The sequence below is a fragment of the Camelina sativa genome, chromosome 1, assembly GCF_030686135.1.
Source record: "Camelina sativa cultivar CO46 ecotype springtype chromosome 1, ASM3068613v1".
Lineage (NCBI taxonomy): Eukaryota > Viridiplantae > Streptophyta > Magnoliopsida > Brassicales > Brassicaceae > Camelina > Camelina sativa.
In genome coordinates this window covers 25,101,003-25,120,844 of record NC_141880.1, presented here as the reverse complement: position 1 = coordinate 25,120,844, position 19,842 = coordinate 25,101,003, and the positions used below count along the sequence as shown (strand labels likewise).

The 19,842-nt window shown below is 33.2% G+C and overlaps 5 long non-coding RNA genes across 5 annotated transcripts; all 5 read right to left on the bottom strand.

The window, feature by feature from the left end:
- Positions 1–748: 748 nt before the first annotated feature.
- LOC147950328 (uncharacterized) lies at positions 749–1,213 on the bottom strand. The gene is made up of 2 exons (XR_015596300.1): positions 1,088–1,213; positions 749–988 (listed from the first exon to the last, which is right to left on the bottom strand). It is a non-coding gene; the product is annotated as an uncharacterized LOC147950328 (long non-coding RNA).
- A 3,307-nt stretch (positions 1,214–4,520) lies between these two features.
- Positions 4,521–5,021, bottom strand: LOC104701456 (uncharacterized). The gene is made up of 2 exons (XR_753821.2): positions 4,860–5,021; positions 4,521–4,760 (listed from the first exon to the last, which is right to left on the bottom strand). It is a non-coding gene; the product is annotated as an uncharacterized LOC104701456 (long non-coding RNA).
- Positions 5,022–8,297: 3,276 nt separating this feature from the next.
- On the bottom strand, positions 8,298–8,786 carry LOC104701449 (uncharacterized). The gene is made up of 2 exons (XR_753819.2): positions 8,637–8,786; positions 8,298–8,537 (listed from the first exon to the last, which is right to left on the bottom strand). It is a non-coding gene; the product is annotated as an uncharacterized LOC104701449 (long non-coding RNA).
- A 3,281-nt stretch (positions 8,787–12,067) lies between these two features.
- LOC147950327 (uncharacterized) lies at positions 12,068–12,542 on the bottom strand. Its single transcript, XR_015563947.1, has 2 exons — positions 12,407–12,542; positions 12,068–12,307 (listed from the first exon to the last, which is right to left on the bottom strand). It is a non-coding gene; the product is annotated as an uncharacterized LOC147950327 (long non-coding RNA).
- Positions 12,543–15,840: 3,298 nt separating this feature from the next.
- LOC147950326 (uncharacterized) lies at positions 15,841–16,345 on the bottom strand. The gene is made up of 2 exons (XR_015596299.1): positions 16,180–16,345; positions 15,841–16,080 (listed from the first exon to the last, which is right to left on the bottom strand). It is a non-coding gene; the product is annotated as an uncharacterized LOC147950326 (long non-coding RNA).
- Between the last annotated feature and the right edge of the window lie 3,497 nt (positions 16,346–19,842).

Below are 19,842 nucleotides of genomic sequence, written 5' to 3'. Positions count from 1 at the left end.
TGGATATTTATTGGTTATTGGTATTGGTTATTTCCGCTGTTGGTTGTGATTGTGATTAGGTGGCAAATGGTATGAGACCACTAGTTGTAGTTTATATAATATTATTATTTATTATTTTTTAAAAATAACGGGTTAGATCATTTCAAACTCTATTTGTGGGCTTGATCCTTAAATACTACAACCGATTAACTGTGCACTTGTAGTAGTCGTATGATCTTTTTAAGGTAAAATATTTTGAAGCAAAATATCACACGCATCACAAGCTTTTTGGCACTGTTGCCGGGGAGATATTGTTTGTTTACAAGATTCTAGGAACTAGAGTAACGTCTAGGACACCTTATTGAAAATGGAAAACAAGAGAGGGTATTTTTGCAAAAGCGTATAGCGAAGAGGTGTTTTAAAAAGGGTACAGAACAATGGTATTTTTCAAAAGGGTATTTTTGAAAATGCCCCAACAATCTAAGTCAATATAAAACATCAAAGAATATGAAGAAAATAATTCTTTAAGACCTTACTTATTATGAAAAATTATTTATTATGAAGCGGAGGGAATGTAAGATTCACAATAACATAGTGAATATATGCAACACATACTTTAATTTTTACTTTTCTGCATTTCAATATTCAATTATTAACTTAAATTAGCTTTTATTAAACTTGCAGAAAATCTATGGCTTGAAAATGAATCTAACTTTGATCTGGTAAAGTTTATGTACTCCACTCTAGATCTTCTTTGTATTCAAAAACATGTGAAAATTATAGATTTATTTTTTTAACCAAATACTAGTACATGCGATTATATCATTTCATCGTAGAAGTGCTAGTTAGTTATAGTATCAAATAGTCTCACAACAACATCTTGATTTAGTAAGACAAAAACCATGAGTATATCCTATTCTATGACAAATACTACTGCAGACTTCAGTTGCACACCTGTTATCCTTGTAGCATTTGATTGGTAATCGCGAAAATCGGCTAGGTTGATAACCTATATACAATATGAAAATCATCAATACCCATTAACAAAGAGTGAAGTCATCATCATGATAATTACAAAATGAAGGTATGAATAATAATAAACAATTACCTGGACTTTCAGCATTTGTATGAAGACAATGAACAAAAAATATGATGACGATGATAGTAAAACAAAATGCCATTAAAGTTTTCATAGTGATAGCAATTATTTTAGTGACATTCCCTCAATTTTTTTTTAATGAGTTGTTCTTCACCTAGACTGATTATATATATAATATATCACAACACTAAATATGTTTAATATTTTTTTTCTGGTCAAAGATGCAAAATAATATATTCTTTTGATTTATTTTCCTACAAATATAATTTCTTCAAATGTATTTCTTTTCAGCTATTTATTTTATTCCTTTGATGTTGGAAAGACTGACTCACTAAAAAAACAGTCTCTTTCCTGGTCAAATATGCAAAATAATATAATCTTTTGATTTATTTCCCTATAAATATAATTTTTTCAAATATATTTATTTTCCAGCTGTTTATTTCCTCCCCCTAATGTTGGAAAGAGTGTCTCACTGAAAAAAAACAGTCTTTGTATCTCAAGATATTCAATCATCAAGAAAGATTTATATCCAACATATTTCCAATATTCTTTCAAATACCATCTTAATCACTGTGGTGGATCAACTCTACATGTATAACACATTCAGATGGAATATCTCTGGTTTATGATCCAAACAAATTGTAATGGAGAGTACTAATAATAATTCGTTGGCCCGAGACGAACTTTGACATATAAAGTCATTTATGTCAATTACATAGCATGGTTTCACCACCATTGTCAATTGACTAAATACTCTCGAAAAATCAAGGTTGCATATTGATAATAAAAATATTTGGTATGATCAGTCCACAATATCTACTTGCATACGTACCAGAAAATTGACACTATCCAAATTAATGGGATTAGTGAAAACCTGAAACGACCCGACCTATTTTTTAAATAATAATAATAATACAGTGATCTTATACTCACTAACCACCTAACCACAATCAAACCAAACAGCAGAAATAACCAAATATTAAACCAATGATTTAAATAACAAAATAAATAATTCAATAATATCTAATCATCCATACCAAATAGCAACTCATAGAACAATGAAACCGCAACCTAAACAACAGTTCTAGAGACCTACATTCCATCATAGCAACCTAACAACAGCATAGAACGAACAACCAAGCCTCTAGGACATCCTCCTCTTCATCGCCTTGTTTCCACGATCACACTTTGCCTTTACCTTCACCACAAACACAAATTGAGATGCTTGGGTATTGTCATAAACAATTAGTGAGGCAATCCTCCCATCTACTTGGCTATAAACACAAGAAACTGAGATTCCAATGTTAAACAAGCAACAAACAAACACTAACAAACCATAGAAACAAGTATCAGCCGCCTGCTGACAGAGTTGATGTCGACCCAATTGTAAAATAAATCAGTTTTCACTGTGATAACATCATTATTTTACCCATTTTAGATATAGTTTTTGTATGTATATAAGAAGAGTTTGATATGATTTCTAGGCTTTAATGTCTCTTATCAAGTATTTTAGGTTTCAAAAAGGTTTTACAAGTTTTATAGCAAAAATGACCAAAAGACAAGGAAAATACGTTTCAGGAAATATTCAGAGCTTTACAGTACGGACCACTTTGAAAGAACTTCTATAACTCACATTTTGACGTGTCTATGGAAAGCTGAAAGAGTCAGATTTCTCCTCAAAGTGGAATCAATTCAATTCGTTCACTCACCAGGAAGTTATTCCCGATTTACTGAGACGTGTTATAAACCAACGAGAAGATAAGTTTGAAGCCAAGTGGACTTTAATGACCGCCCGATTAGCAACCATCACGGCGGCCCATCCCGGAGGAGTGACGGTCAAGAACCTTCCTCAGCCGCCCTTTCTCCTGCAGTCAACAATAAAAGATGTTTCTACCCTTACAAAACCCTAAGCCTTCAAAAACCCTATAAATACTCTTCTAAACTTTAAGGTTTAGTGTGTGAAATAATTGGAGCAGCCTAGAGTCACGACCAGAGGAGCAGCCGACGACCTGAAGCTCTCTCTCTTCCCTCTCTCGAAGCCTTTGAAGATCCACTAACTCTTTCTATTTCTTTGTTCCATCATTTGTTCTAGTTTTCTAAAGGAAGAAGATCATTACAACTTTGTTTGACAATCATTGAAGTGATATCTAAAACCTTTTTCTCTATTTATTCTTTTATGTTTATGAATTTTTTAAACCTAGATTTGATAATTCTCTTAAACATGCTAGAGTAGTTTTATAGTTGGGTTTGAAGGGATAATCAAAGGGAAGAGATGATCTTAATTTTAGTGGCAATTTTTAGGGTTTGTTAGATTTCTATTATGTTTATTCTATACTTTAATTCTAAGTCTTTGCTTAATGCTTTAAGTGAGCCTCATGAACTATCTATGATCTAAAGTGTGTGTGCGTCGCCAAAAACTTGCATGTGTGCTTGACCTAGCTTAGATGTGTGTCGTGTCATAGGAAACACATACCACTTACCTATGGAAATTCATAGATTATAGTCGAACCTGATTTAAATGCTTTGATTTATACGTTGTTGTCTGCGAAAGTTGAGTAACAGAGTGTAGGGATCTTAGACGGTTAGCTTTTGATCTATAAGTTAACGGTTCATTCGTGTTTCGTAGTCTGAGTCTTAGATAAACAAACTAACCCTAAACTTTCCTAGATATATAGATCATTGATCCCCTGCGATTTACCTTGATTCCCAACGCTTGTCTCATTTATTTTACTTGCTTTTTATTTACGTTATTGCTTACTGACGACTGTGACAACCAAAACCCTGTTTTTATTGTGTCCTAGCCTTGCATTTCTTCCGACGGATTTTCTAAACAACAACTCTCTCTCTGTGGGCTCGATCCTTAAATACGACAACCGATTAACTGTGCACTTGTAGTAGTCGTATGATCTTTTTAAGGTAAAATATTTTGAAGCAAAATATCACACGCATCACAATTTTTTTGGCATCTTTGCCGGGGAGATATTGTTTGTTTACAAGAGTCTAGGAACAAGAGTAACGTCTAGGACACCTTATTGAAAATAGAAAACAAGAGAGGGTATTTTTGCAAAAGTGTATAGCGAAGAGGTATTTTTAAAAGGGTACAGAACAATGGTATTTTTCAAAAGGGTACTTTTGAAAATGCCCCAACAGTCTAAGTAATTATAAAACATCAAAGAATATGAAGAAAATAATTCTTTAAGACCATACTTATTATGAAACATTATTTATTATGAAGCGGAGGGATTATAAGATTCACAATAACATAGTGAATATATGCAACACATACTTTAATTTTTACTTTTCTGCATTTCAATATTCAATTATTAACTTAAATTAGCTTTTATTAAACTTGCAGAAAATCTATGGCTTGAAAATGAATCTAACTTTGATCTGGTAAAGTTTATGTACTCCACTCTAGATCTTCTTTGTAAATTCAAAAAAATGTGAAAATTATAGATTTATTTTTTTAACCAAATACTAGTACATGCGATTATATCATTTCATCGTAGAAGTGCTAGTTAGTTATAGTATCAAATGGTCTCACAACAACATCTTGATTTAGTAAGACAAAAACCATGAGTATATCCTATTCTATGACAAATACTACTGCAGACTTCAGTTGCACACCTGTTATCCTTGTAGCATTTGATTGGTAATCGCGAAAATCGGCTAGGTTGATAACCTATATACAATATTAAAATAATCAATACCCATTAACAAAGAGTGAAGTCATCATGATGATGATTACAAAATGAAAGTATGAATAATGATAAACAATTACCTGGACTTTCAGCAGTTGTATGAAGACAATGAACAAAAGATATGATGAAGATGATAGTAAAACAAAATGCCATTAAAGTTTTCATAGTGATAGCAATTATTTTAGTGATATTCCCTCAAATTTTTTTTAATGAGTTGTTCTTCACCTAAACTGATTATATATATAATATATCACAACACTAAATATGTTTAATATTTTTTTTCCTGGTCAAAGATGCAAAATAATATATTCTTTTGATTTATTTCCTACAAATATAATTTCTTCAAATATATTTCTTTTCCTGCTATTTATTTTATTTCTTTGATGTTGGAAAGACTGACTCACTGAAAAAACAGTCTCTTTCCTGGTCAAATATGCATAATAATATAATCTTTTGATTTATTTCCCTATAAATATAATTTCTTCAAATATATTTCTTTTCCAGCTGTTTATTTCCTCCCCCTAATGTTGGAAAGACTTACTCACTGAAAAAAAAACAGTCTTTGCATCTCAAGATATTCAATCATCAAGAAAGATTTATATCCAACATATTTCCAATATTCTTTCAAATACCATCTTAATCACTGTGGTGGATCAACTCTACATGTATAACACATTCAGATGGAATATCTCTGGTTTATGATCCAAACAAATTGTAATGGAGAGTACTCATAATAATTCGTTGGCCCGAGACGAACTTTGACATATAAAGTCATTTATGTCAATTACATAGCATGGTTTCACCACCATTGTCAATTGACTAAATACTCTCGAAAAATCAAGGTTGCATATTGATAATAAAAATATTTGGTATATGATCAGTCCACAATATCTACTTGCATACGTACCAGAAAATTGACACTATCCAAATTAATGGGATTAGTGAAAACCTGAAACAACCCGACCCATTTTTTAAATAATAATTATAATATAGTGATCTTATACTCAGTAACCACCTAACCACAATCAAACCAAACAGCAGAAATAACCAAATATTAAACCAATGATTTAAATAACCAAATAAATAATTCAATAATATCTAATCATCCATACCAAATAGCAACTCATAGAACAATGAAACTGCAACCTAAACAACAGTTCTAGAGACCTACATTTCATCATAGCAACCTAACAACAGCATAGAACGAACAACCAAGCTTCTAGGACATCCTCCTCTTCATCGCCTTGTTTCCACGATCACACTTTGCCTTTACCTTCACCACAAACACAAATTGAGATGCTTGAGTATTGTCATAAACAATTAGTGAGGCAATCCTCCCATCTACTTGGCTATAAACACAAGAAACTGAGATTCCAATGTTAAACAAGCAACAAACAAACACTAACAAACCATAGAAACAAGTATAAGCCGCATGCTGACAGAGTTGATGTCGACCCAATTGTAAAATAAATCAGTTTTCACTGTGATAACATCATTATTTTACCCATTTTAGATATAGTTTTAGTATGTATATAAGAAGAGTTTGATATGATTTCAAGGCTTTAATGTCTCTTATCAAGTATTTTAGGTTTCAAAAAGGTTTTACAAGTTTTATAGCAAAAATGACCAAAAGACAAGGAAAATACATTTCAGGAAATATTCAGAGCTTTACAGTACGGGCCACTTTGAAAGAACTTCCATAACTCACATTTTGACGTGTCTATGGAAAGCTGAAAGAGTCAGATTTCTCCTCAAAGTGGAATCAATTCAATCCGTTCACTCACCAGGAAGTTATTCCCGATTTACTGAGACGTGTTATAAACCAACGAGAAGATAAGTTTGAAGCCAAGTGGACTTTAATGACCGTCCGATTAGCAACCATCACGGCGGCCCGTCCCGGAGGAGTGACGGTCAAGAACCTTCCTCAGCCGCCCTTTGTCCTGCAGTCAACAATAAAAGACGTTTCTACCCTTACAAAACCCTAAGCCTTCAAAAACCCTATAAATACTCTTCTAAACTTTAAGGTTTAGTGTGTGAAATAATTGGAGCAGCCTAGAGTCACGACCAGAGGAGCAGCCGACGACCTGAAGCTCTCTCTCTTCCCTCTCTCGAAGCCTTTGAAGATCCACTAACTCTTTCTATTTCTTTGTTCCATCATTTGTTCTAGTTTTCTAAAGGAAGAAGATCATTACAACTTTGTTTGACAATCATTGAAGTGATATCTAAAACCTTTTTCTCTATTTATTCTTTTATGTTTATGAATTGTTTAAACCTAGATTTGATAATTCTCTTAAACATGCTAGAGTAGTTTTATAGTTGGGTTTGAAGGGATAATCAAAGGGAAGAGATGATCTTAATTTTAGTGGCAATTTTTAGGGTTTGTTAGATTTCTATTCTGTTTATTCTATACTTTAATTCTAAGTCTTTGCTTAATGCTTTAAGTTAGCCTCATGAACTATCTATGATCTAAAGTGTGTGTGCTTCGCCAAAAACTTGCATGTGTGCTTGACCTAGCTTAGATGTGTGTCGTGTCATAGGAAACACATACCACTTACCTATGAAACGTCATAGATTATAATCGAACCTGATTTAAATGCTTTGATTTATACGTCGTTGTCTGCGAAAGTTGAGTAACAGAGTGTAGGGATCTTAGACGGTTAGCTTTTGATCTATAAGTTAACGGTTCATTCGTGTTTCGTAGTCTGAGTCTTAGATAAACAAACTAACCCTAAACTTTCCTAGATATATAGATCATTGATCCCCTGCGATTTACCTTGATTCCCAACGCTTGACTCATTTATTTTACTTGCTTTTTATTTACGTTATTGCTTACTGACGACTGTGACAACCAAAATCCTGTTTTTATTGTGTCCTAGCCTTGCATTTCTTCCGACGGATTTTCTAAAACAACAACTCTCTCTCTGTGGGCTCGATCCTTAAATACGACAACCGATTAATTGTGCACTTGTAGTAGTCGTATGATCTTTTTAAGGTAAAATATTTTGAAGCAAAATATCACACGCATCACAATTTTTTTGGCACCTTTTCCGGGGAGATATTGTTTGTTTACAAGAGTCTAGGAACAAGAATAACGTCTAGGACACCTTATTAAAAATGGAAAACAAGAGAGGGTAGTTTTGCAAAAGTGTATAGCGAAGAGGTATTTTTAAAAGGGTACAGAACAATGGTATTTTTCAAAAGGGTAGTTTTGAAAATGCCCCAACAGTCTAAGTAATTATAAAACATCAAAGAATATGAAGAAAATAATTCTTTAAGACCATACTTATTATGAAACATTATTTATTATGAAGCGGAGGGATTATAAGATTCACAATAACATAGTGAATATATGTAACACATACTTTAATTTTTACTTTTCTGCATTTCAATATTCAATTATTAACTTAAATTAGCTTTTATTAAACTTGCAGAAAATCTATGGCTTGAAAATGAATCTAACTTTGATCTGGTAAAGTTTATGTACTCCACTCTAGATCTTCTTTGTAAATTCAAAAAAATGTGAAAATTATAGATTTATTTTTTTAACCAAATACTAGTACATGCGATTATATCATTTCATCGTAGAAGTGCTAGTTAGTTATAGTATCAAATAGTCTCACAACAACATCTTGATTTAGTAAGACAAAAACCATGAGTATATCCTATTCTATGACAAATACTACTGCAGACTTCAGTTGCACACCTGTTATCCTTGTAGCATTTGATTGGTAATCGCGAAAATCGGCTAGGTTGATAACCTATATACAACATTAAAATAATCAATACCCATTAACAAATAGTGAAGTCATCATGATGATGATTACAAAATGAAAGTATGAATAATGATAAACAATTACCTGGACTTTCAGCAGTTGTATGAAGACAATGAACAAAAGATATGATGAAGATGATAGTAAAACAAAATGCCATTAAAGTTTTCATAGTGATAGCAATTATTTTAGTGATATTCCCTCAAATTTTTTTTAATGAGTTGTTCTTCACCTAAACTGATTATATATATAATATATCACAACACTAAATATGTTTAATATTTTTTTTCCTGGTCAAAGATGCAAAATAATATATTCTTTTGATTTATTTCCCTACAAATATAATTTCTTCAAATATATTTTTTTTCCTGCTATTTATTTTATTCCTTTGATGTTGGAAAGACTGACTCACTGAAAAAACAGTCTCTTTCCTGGTCAAATATGCATAATAATATAATCTTTTGATTTATTTCCCTATAAATATAATTTCTTCAAATATATTTATTTTCCAGCTGTTTATTTCCTCCCCCTAATGTTGGAAAGACTGACTCACTGAAAAAAAACAGTCTTTGCATCTCAAGATATTCAATCATCAAGAAAGATTTATATCCAACATATTTCCAATATTCTTTCAAATACCATCTTAATCACTGTGGTGGATCAAATCTACATGTATAACACATTCAGATGGAATATCTCTGGTTTATGATCCAAACAAATTGTAATGGAGAGTACTCATAATAATTCGTTGGCCCGAGACGAACTTTGACATATAAAGTCATTTATGTCAATTACATAGCATGGTTTCACCACCATTGTCAATTGACTAAATACTCTCGAAAAATCAAGGTTGCATATTGATAATAAAAATATTTGGTATGATCAGTCCACAATATCTACTTGCATACGTACCAGAAAGTTGACACTATCCAAATTAATGGGATTAGTGAAAACCTGAAACGACCCGACCCATTTTTTAAATAATAATAATAATACAGTGATCATATACTCACTAACCACCTAACCACAATCAAACCAAACAGCAGAAATAACCAAATATTAAACCAATGATTTAAATAACCAAATAAATAATTCAATAATATCTAATCATCCATACCAAATAGCAACTCATAGAACAATGAAACTGCAACCTAAACAACACTTCTAGAGACCTACATTCCATCATAGCAACCTAACAACAGCATAGAACGAACAACCAAGCCTCTAGGACATCCTCCTCTTCATCGCCTTGTTTCCACGATCACACTTTGCCTTTACCTTCACCACAAACACAAATTGAGATGCTTGAGTATTGTCATAAACAATTAGTGAGGCAATCCTCCCATCTACTTGGCTATATACACAAGAAACTGAGATTCCAATGTTAAACAAGCAACAAACAAACACTAACAAACCAGAGAAACAAGTATCAGCCGCCTGCTGACAGAGTTGATGTCGACCCAATTGTAAAATAAATCAGTTTTCACTGTGATAACATCATTATTTTACCATAGATATAGTTTTAGTATGTATATAAGAAGAGTTTGATATGATTTCAAGGCTTTAATGTCTCTTATCAAGTATTTTAGGTTTCAAAAAGGTTTTACAAGTTTTATAGCAAAAATGACCAAAAGACAAGGAAAATACGTTTCAGGAAATATTCAGAGCTTTACAGTACGGGCCACTTTGAAAGAACTTCCATAACTCACATTTTGACGTGTCTATGGAAAGCTGAAAGAGTCAGACTTCTCCTCAAAGTGGAATCAATTCAATCCGTTCACTCACCAGGAAGTTATTCCCGATTTACTAAGACGTGTTATAAACCAACGAGAAGATAAGTTTGAAGCCAAGTGGACTTTAATGACCGCCCGATTAGCAACCATCACGGCGGCCCGTCCCGGAGGAGTGACGTTCAAGAACCTTCCTCAGTCGCCCTTTGTCCTGCAGTCAACAATAAAGATGTTTCTACCCTTACAAAACCCTATGCCTTCAAAAACCCTATAAATACTCTTCTAAACTTTAAGGTTTAGTGTGTGAAATAATTGGAGCAGCCTAGAGTCACGACCAGAGGAGCAGCCGACGACCTGAAGCTCTCTCTCTTCCCTCTCTCGAAGCCTTTGAATATCCACTAACTCTTTCTATTTCATTGTTCCATCATTTGTTCTAGTTTTCTAAAGGAAGAAGATCCTTACAACTTTGTTTGACAACCATTGAAGTAATATCTAAAACTTTTTTCTCTATTTATTATTTTATGTTTATGAATTGTTTAAATCTAGCTTTGATAATTCTCTTAAACATGCTAGAGTAGTTTTATAGTTGGGTTTAAAGGGATAATCAAAGGGAGGAGATGATCTTAGTTTTTGTGGCAATTTTTAGGGTTTGTTAGATTTTTATTCTGTTTATTCTATACTTTAATTCTAAGTCTTTGCTTAATGCTTTAAGTTAGCCTCATGAACTATCTATGATCGATAGTGTGTGTGCGTCGCCAAAAACTTGCATGTGTGCTTGACCTAGCTTTGATGTGTGTCGTGTCATAAGAAGCACATACCACTTACCTATGGAACTTCATGGATTATAATCGAACCTGTTTTAAATGCTTTGATTTATGCGGTGTTGCCTGCGAAAGTTGAGTAACGGAGTATAGGGATCTTAGACGGTTAGCTTTTGATCTATAAGTTAACGGTTCATTCTTGTTTCGTAGTCTGAGTCTTAGATAAACAAACTAACCCTAAACTTTCCTATATATATAGATCATTGATCCCTTGTGATTTACCTTGATTCCCAACGCTTGTCTCATTTATTTTACTTGCTTTTTATTTACGTTATTGCTTACTGACGACTGTGACAACCAAAACCCTGTTTTTATTGTGTCCTAGCCTTGCATTTCTTCCGACGGATTTTCTAAAACAACAACTCTCTCTCTGTGGGCTCGATCCTTAAATACGACAACCGATTAATTGTGCACTTGTAGTAGTCGTATGATCTTTTTAAGGTAAAATATTTTGAAGCAAAATATCACACGCATCACAATTTTTTTGGCACCTTTTCCGGGGAGATATTGTTTGTTTACAAGAGTCTAGGAACAAGAGTAACGTCTAGGACACCTTATTGAAAATGGAAAACAAGAGAGGGTATTTTTGCAAAAGTGTATAGCGAAGAGGTATTTTTAAAAGGGTACAGAACAATGGTATTTTTCAAAAGGGTAGTTTTGAAAATGCCCCAACAGTCTAAGTAATTATAAAACATCAAAGAATATGAAGAAAATAATTCTTTAAGACCATACTTATTATGAAACATTATTTATTATGATGCGGAGGGATTATAAGATTCACAATAACATAGTGAATATATGTAACACATACTTTAATTTTTACTTTTCTGCATTTCAATATTCAATTATTAACTTAAATTAGCTTTTATTAAACTTGCAGAAAATCTATGGCTTGAAAATGAATCTAACTTTGATCTGGTAAAGTTTATGTACTCCACTCTAGATCTTCTTTGTAAATTCAAAAAAATGTGAAAATTATAGATTTATTTTTTTAACCAAATACTAGTACATGCGATTATATCATTTCATCGTAGAAGTGCTAGTTAGTTATAGTATCAAATAGTCTCACAACAACATCTTGATTTAGTAAGACAAAAACCATGAGTATATCCTATTCTATGACAAATACTACTGCAGACTTCAGTTGCACACCTGTTATCCTTGTAGCATTTGATTGGTAATCGCGAAAATCGGCTAGGTTGATAACCTATATACAATATTAAAATAATCAATACCCATTAACAAAGAGTGAAGTCATCATGATGATAATTAAAAAATGAAAGTATGAATAATGATAAACAATTACCTGGACTTTCAGCAGTTGTATGAAGACAATGAACAAAAGATATGATGAAGATGATAGTAAAACAAAATGCCATTAAAGTTTTCATAGTGATAGCAATTATTATAGTGATATTCCCTCAAATTTTTTTTAATGAGTTGTTCTTCACCTAAACTGATTATATATATAATATATCACAACACTAAATATGTTTAATATTTTTTTTCCTGGTCAAAGATGCAAAATAATATATTCTTTTGATTTATTTCCCTACAAATATAATTTCTTCAAATATATTTCTTTTCCTGCTATTTATTTTATTCCTTTGATGTTGGAAAGACTGACTCACTGAAAAAACAATCTCTTTCCTGGTCAAATATGCATAATAAGATAATCTTTTGATTTATTTCCCTATAAATATAATTTCTTCAAATATATTTCTTTTCCAGCTGTTTATTTCCTCCCCCTAATGTTGGAAAGACTGACTCACTGAACAAAAACAGTCTTTGCATCTCAAGATATTCAATCATCAAGAAAGATTTATATCCAACATATTTCCAATATTCTTTCAAATACCATCTTAATCACTGTGGTGGATCAACTCTACATGTATAACACATTCAGATGGAATATCTCTGGTTTATGATCCAAAAAAATTGTAATGGAGAGTACTAATAATAATTCGTTGGCCCGAGACGAACTTTGACATATAAAGTCATTTATGTCAATTACATAGCATGGTTTCACCACCATTGTCAATTGACTAAATACTCTCGAAAAATCAAGGTTGCATATTGATAATAAAAATATTTGGTATGATCAGTCCACAATATCTACTTGCATACGTACCAGAAAATTGACACTATCCAAATTAATGGGATCAGTGAAAACCTGAAACGACCCGACCCATTTTTTAAATAATAATGATAATACAATGATCTTATACTCACTAACCACCTAACCACAATCAAACCAAACAGCAGAAATAACCAAATATTAAACCAATGATTTAAATAACCAAATAAATAATTCAATAATATCTAATCATCCATACCAAATAGCAACCCATAGAACAATGAAACCGCAACCTAAACAACACTTCTAGAGACCTACATTCCATCATAGCAACCTAACAACAGCATAGAACGAACAACCAAGCCTCTAGGACATCCTCCTCTTCATCGCCTTGTTTCCAAGATCACACTTTGCCTTTACCTTCACCACAAACACAAATTGAGATGCTTGAGTATTGTCATAAACAATTAGTGAGGCAATCCTCCCATCTACTTGGCTATATACACAAGAAACTGAGATTCCAATGTTAAACAAGCAACAAACAAACACTAACAAACCAGAGAAACAAGTATCAGTCGCCTGCTGACAGAGTTGATGTCGACCCAATTGTAAAATAAATCAGTTTTCACTGTGATAACATCATTATTTTACCCATTTTAGATATAGTTTTAGTATGTATATAAGAAGAGTTTGATATGATTTCAAGGCTTTAATGTCTCTAATCAAGTATTTTAGGTTTCAAAAAGGTTTTACAAGTTTTATAGCAAAAATGACCAAAAGACATGGAAAATACGTTTCAGAAAATATTCAGAGCTTTACAGTACGGGACACTTTGAAAAAAGTTCCATAACTCACATTTTGACGTGTCTATGGAAAGCTAAAAGAGTCAGATTTCTCCTCAAAGTGGAATCAATTCAATCCGTTCACTCACCAGGAAGTTATTCCCGATTTACTGAGACGTGTTTTAAACCAACGAGAAGATAAGTTTGAAGCCAAGTGGACTTTAATGACTGCCCGATTAGCAACCATCACGGCGGCCCGTCCCGGAGGAGTGACGGTCAAGAACCTTCCTCAGCCGCCCTTTGTCCTGCAGTCAACAATAAAGATGTTTCTACCCTTACAAAACCCTATGCCTTCAAAAACCCTATAAATACTCTTCTAAACTTTAAGGTTTAGTGTGTGAAATAATTGGAGCAGCCTAGAGTCACGACCAGAGGAGCAGCCGACGACCTGAAGCTCTCTCTCTTCCCTCTCTCGAAGCCTTTGAAGATCCACTAACTCTTTCTATTTCATTGTTCCATCATTTGTTCTAGTTTTCTAAAGGAAGAAGATCATTACAACTTTGTTTGACAATCATTGAAGTGATATCTAAAACCTTTTTCTCTATTTATTCTTTTATGTTTATGAATTGTTTAAACCTAGATTTGATAATTCTCTTAAACATGCTAGAGTAGTTTTATAGTTGGGTTTGAAGGGATAATCAAAGGGAAGAGATGATCTTAATTTTGGTGGCAATTTTTAGGGTTTGTAAGATTTCTATTCTGTTTATTCTATACTTTAATTCTAAGTCTTTGCTTAATGCTTTAAGTTAGCCTCATGAACTATCTATGATCTAAAGTTTGTGTGCGTCGCCAAAAACTTGCATGTGTGCTTGACCTAGCTTAGATGTGTGTCGTGTCATAGGAAACACATACCACTTACCTATGGAAATTCATAGATTATAATCGAACCTGATTTAAATGCTATGATTTATACGTCGTTGTCTGCGAAAGTTGAGTAACAGAGTGTAGGGATCTTAGACGGTTAGCTTTTGATCTATAAGTTAACGGTTCATTCGTGTTTTGTAGTCTGAGTCTTAGATAAACAAACTAACCCTAAACTTTCCTAGATATATAGATCATTGATCACCTGCGATTTACCTTGATTCCCAACGCTTGTCTCATTTATTTTACTTGCTTTTTATTTACGTTATTGCTTACTGACGACTGTGACAACCAAAACCCTGTTTTTATTGTGTCCTAGCCTTGCATTTCTTCCGACGGATTTTCTAAACAACAACTCTCTCTCAGTGGGCTCGATCCTTAAATACGACAACCGATTAACTGTGCACTTGTAGTAGTCGTATGATCTTTTTAAGGTAAAATATTTTGAAGCAAAATATCACACGCATCACAATTTTTTTGGCACCTTTGCCGGGGAGATATTGTTTGTTTACAAGAGTCTAAGAACAAGAGTAACGTCTAGGACACCTTATTGAAAATAGAAAACAAGAGAGGGTATTTTTGCAAAAGTGTATAGCGAAGAGGTATTTTTAAAAGGGTACAGAACAATGGTATTTTTCAAAAGGGTAGTTTTGAAAATGCCCCAACAGTCTAAGTAATTATAAAACATCAAAGAATATGAAGAAAATAATTCTTTAAGACCATACTTATTATGAAACATTATTTATTATGAAGCGGAGGGATTATAAGATTCACAATAACATAGTGAATATATGCAACACATACTTTAATTTTTACTTTTCTGCATTTCAATATTCAATTATTAACTTAAATTAGTTTTTATTAAACTTGCAGAAAATCTATGGCTTGAAAATGAATCTAACTTTGATCTGGTAAAGTTTATGTACTCCACTCTAGATCTTCTTTGTAAATTCAAAAAAATGTGAAAATTATAGATTTATTTTTTTAACCAAATACTAGTACATGCGATTATATCATTTCATCGTAGAAGTGCTAGTTAGTTATAGTATCAAATAGTCTCACAACAACATCTTGATTTAGTAAGACAAAAACCATGAGTATATCCTATTCTATGACAAATACTACTGCAGACTTCAGTTGCACACCTGTTATCCTTGTAGCATTTGATTGGTAATCGCGAAAATCGGCTAGGTTGATAACCTATATACAATATTAAAATAATCAATACCCATTAACAAAGAGTGAAGTCATCATGATGATGATTACAAAATGAAAGTATGAATAATGATAAACAATTACTTGGACTTTCAGCAGTTGTATGAAGACAATGAACAAAAGATATGATGAAGATGATAGTAAAACAAAATGCCATTAAAGTTTTCATAGTGATAGCAATTATTTTAGTGATATTCCCTCAAATTTTTTTTAATGAGTTGTTCTTCACCTAAACTGATTATACATATAATATATCACAACACTAAATATGTTTAATATTTTTTTTCCTGGTCAAAGATGCAAAATAATATATTCTTTTGATTTATTTCCCTACAAATATAATTTCTTCAAATATATTTCTTTTCCTGCTATTTATTTTATTCCTTTGATGTTGGAAAGACTGACTCACTGAAAAAACAGTCTCTTTCCTGGTCAAATATGCATAATAATATAATCTTTTGATTTATTTCCCTATAAATATAATTTCTTCAAATATATTTATTTTCCAGCTGTTTATTTCCTCCCCCTAATGTTGGAAAGACTGACTCACTGAAAAAAAACAGTCTTTGCATCTCAAGATATTCAATCATCAAGAAAGATTTATATCCAACATATTTCCAATATTCTTTCAAATACCATCTTAATCACTGTGGTGGATCAACTCTACATGTATAACATATTCAGATGGAATATCTCTGGTTTATGATCCAAACAAATTGTAATGGAGAGTACTCATAATAATTCGTTGGCCCGAGACGAACTTTGACATATAAAGTCATTTATGTCAATTACATAGCATGGTTTCACCACCATTGTCAATTGACTTAATACTCTCGAAAAATCAAGGTTGCATATTGATAATAAAAATATTTGGTATGATCAGTCCACAATATCTACTTGCATACGTACCAGAAAGTTGACACTATCCAAATTAATGGGATTAGTGAAAACCTGAAACGACCCGACCCATTTTTTAAATAATAATAATAATACAGTGATCATATACTCACTAACCACCTAACCACAATCAAACCAAACAGCAGAAATAACCAAATATTAAACCAATGATTTAAATAACTAAATAAATAATTCAATAATATCTAATCATCCATACCAAATAGCAACTCATAGAACAATGAAACCGCAACCTAAACAACAGTTCTAGAGACCTACATTCCATCATAGCGACCTAACAACAGCATAGAACGAACAACCAAGCCTCTAGGACATCCTCCTCTTCATCGCCTTGTTTCCACGATCACACTTTGCCTTTACCTTCACCACAAACACAAATTGAGATGCTTGAGTATTGTCATAAACAATTAGTGAGGCAATCCTCCCATCTACTTGGCTATATACACAAGAAACTGAGATTCCAATGTTAAACAAGCAACAAACAAACACTAACAAACCAGAGAAACAAGTATCAGCCGCCTGCTGACAGAGTTGATGTCGACCTAATTGTAAAATAAATCAGTTTTCACTGTGATAACATCATTATTTTACCCATTTTAGATATAGTTTTAGTATGTATATAAGAAGAGTTTGATATGATTTCAAGGCTTTAATGTCTCTTATCAAGTATTTTAGGTTTCAAAAAGGTTTTACAAGTTTTATAGCAAAAATGACCAAAAGACATGGAAAATACGTTTCAGGAAATATTCAGAGCTTTACAGTACGGGCCACTTTGAAAGAACTTCCATAACTCACATTTTGACGTGTCTATGGAAAGCTGAAAGAGTCAGATTTCTCCTCAAAGTGGAATCAATTCAATCCGTTCACTCACCAGGAAGTTATTCCCGATTTACTGAGACGTGTTATAAACCAACGAGAAGATAAGTTTGAAGCCAAGTGGACTTTAATGACCGCCCGATTAGCAACCATCACGGCAGCCCATCCCGGAGGAGTGACGTTCAAGAACCATCCTCAGCCGCCCTTTGTCCTGCAGTCAACAATAAAAGACGTTTCTACCCTTACAAAACCCTATGCCTTCAAAAACCCTATAAATACTCTTCTAAACTTTAAGGTTTAGTGTGTGAAATAATTGGAGCAGCCTAGAGTCACGACCAGAGGAGCAGCCGACGACCTGAAGCTCTCTCTCTTCCCTCTCTCGAAGCCTTTGAATATCCACTAACTCTTTCTATTTCATTGTTCCATCATTTGTTCTAGTTTTCTAAAGGAAGGAGATCCTTACAACTTTGTTTGACAACCATTGAAGTAATATCTAAAACTTTTTTCTCTATTTATTCTTTTTTGTTTATGAATTGTTTAAATCTAGCTTTGATAATTCTCTTAAACATGCTAGAGTAGTTTTATAGTTGGGTTTAAAGGGATAATCAAAGGGAGGAGATGATCTTAGTTTTTGTGGCAATTTTTAGGGTTTGTTAGATTTCTATTCTGTTTATTCTATACTTTAATTCTAAGTCTTTGCTTAATGCTTTAAGTTAGCCTCATGAACTATCTATGATCGATAGTGTGTGTGCGTCGCCAAAAACTTGCATGTGTGCTTGACCTAGCTTAGATGTGTGTCGTGTCATAAGAAGCACATACCACTTACCTATGGAACTTCATGGATTATAATTGAATCTGTTTTAAATGCTTTGATTTATGCGGCGTTGCCTGCGAAAGTTGAGTAACGGAGTATAGGGATCTTAGACGGTTAGCTTTTGATCTATAAGTTAACGGTTCATTCGTGTTTCGTAGTCTGAGTCTTAGATAAACAAACTAACCCTAAACTTTCCTATATATATAGATCATTGATCCCTTGTGATTTCCCTTGATTCCCAAGGCTTGTCTCATTTATTTTACTTGCTTTTTATTTCCGTTATTGCTTACTTACGACCATGACAACCAAAACCATATTTTTATTGAGTCCTAGCCTTGCATCTCTTCCGGCGGATTTTTTAAACAACAACTCTCTCTCTGTGGGCTCGGTCCTTAAATACTACAACCGATTAATTGTGCACCTTTAGTAGTCGTATGATCTTTTTAAGGTAAAAGATTTTGAATCAAAATATCACACGCATCACAATATTTTTGGCACCGTTGCCGGGGAGATATTGTTTGTTTACAAGAGTCTAGGAACTAGAGTAACGTCTAGGACACCTTGCTTTTTAATTTTTCTTTTTGATTTTCACTTGTTTCAGGAGACCTTGAGGATGAACCTCGACGCTCTCCCAGGAGATTTTGAGAATCTCACAACTCATGTCACATTATCGAGCCACAGACGGAGACCCATCCGGTCCGCAAGCTCACTCGCTGCAAGGTCCTCTCCTTGGTCACTCTCGACCAGTTCATGTACCACCACTTAGGTGCCCTTGTCGCCGCTCTCTCACTCGACCATCTCAAGGCCGAGCATTCATGGGACCAGCTTACTGGCCAGATGACCATTCTTTCACGTCGTACCATGCGGCCGTGCCATGCTTTGTAATGGACCATCACTTTGATCCGCAATAAGTCATGAATGTCGATGTCAAAGAAATTTTTTCTATGACACTCGAAAACCAATCACTTCAAGGAGTTCTCACATTGAAGACAAGCTCATGAAGATGATGGAAGAGCTTATATCAAGTCAAGAGGAGGCTGATAAAGTTCTAAATGCAAAATTGGATAAGAAGAGTATTGAGTTTGGAGCTTAACTCGAGACTATCACCAAGGACATTACACGCTTGGAGGAACAAATCAATGTTGTCAACAATCAAGTCTTAAACAACATGGAGTATATTGATGATGATAGTACGAAGATTA